At 36.4% G+C, this 1150-nt stretch overlaps 1 long non-coding RNA gene across 1 annotated transcript in view; it reads left to right on the top strand.

Moving 5' to 3' along the window:
- LOC118164109 overlaps positions 1-1150 on the top strand; it is an 11685-nt gene that overhangs the window by 1382 nt on the left and 9153 nt on the right. The window lies entirely within an intron of this gene.

Here is a 1150-nt window from a genome sequence, read left to right as displayed (position 1 = left end):
TTTTTTTTTTTTTTTTTTTTTTTTTTTTTTTTTTTTTTCCTTTTTAGCTTCCTTTGGTCTTTATTTTTGTTGTCATTAAATAGTAGCTTCTACTTAGATGTAATAACATGGAAATGCAGCTAATTAAATCCAAGGATTGTAAAATATTCAGTACTGAAAAGGAAGCTGCCACAAAATCCTTTTTTAGAGCATATCAAAAGGAAAAGAGAAAGTATAACTTGGAGAAATTAATAAAAATTGACTAGTGGAATCTCTGAGATAAGATTCAAAAGGCTGTGGACATTCTCCAGGCCCTGATGTATTAAACAAAGTGAACCTTTTAGGCTATGACTTGGCCCTAAATGAATGGGATAATTAAAACCATGATAATATTTATTCAACATGGATTCATTTAATTTGGAATAAGACTCATTCATTCATAAGCATGTAGAAGTGAGATCTGCTGGACGTGACTGTATAAACTGGGTTGGGGAGCTAAGCACTTTTAGCATTTCTTTTCAGCCACTCAGATGTGCATCTTACAAGCTCAAGGTGCAGAATGGATTCAGCACAGACTGTATGGAGAAGCAGTGGGCAGCTTTGAGATTTGCCTCAGTGCACACCTGCAGGTGTAGGTGGTGTGCCAAAGTGCAGGTGTCTGGGAGCACATGGGGCATAAGCCTTCATCAACATCTAGATGCAGGCAGGTAGCAGTTATTTTCCCTCTCATACACACAGTGTATCTGGGGAATTAAAATGTAGATTTAAGGAATAAAAAATGGTGGAGAAAACAGAGGCACTGATGCCAAAAATGAAGCTACCACAGGAGTCTTATACTACAGGTATAAGACTAAGTAGTCAGAAGTACCTGAGTTGCATTGGTATTTGTAGGTCTATGTTCACAGTCCTCTAAACTGTTGCTGCTTCTTTTTCTTTTTTCACTTCAGTCACATGCCTCTGAAATGTTTTGCCTGGCTTAGTAGAGAAATACACTCCTTTTCTATGCTAGATTATCAATTATGTTAAAGGCTTCTCTGCCTACTAATGAGAGAAGGAGAGGATGAGCTTTCACTGAGAACTTTTCTTTGAAGTGAAAATCTTCAGTAGAGCCCTTTCTTTTCTAAGGACACTATAATAATCTTGATGGGAGGTTAAAAAAAAAAAAAAAAAG

The sequence above is a fragment of the Oxyura jamaicensis genome, chromosome 3 (genome assembly GCF_011077185.1).
Source record: "Oxyura jamaicensis isolate SHBP4307 breed ruddy duck chromosome 3, BPBGC_Ojam_1.0, whole genome shotgun sequence".
Classification (NCBI taxonomy): domain Eukaryota; kingdom Metazoa; phylum Chordata; class Aves; order Anseriformes; family Anatidae; genus Oxyura; species Oxyura jamaicensis.
Note: the sequence above shows the minus strand (reverse complement) of the source record. Positions and strands in the feature narration are given on the sequence as shown.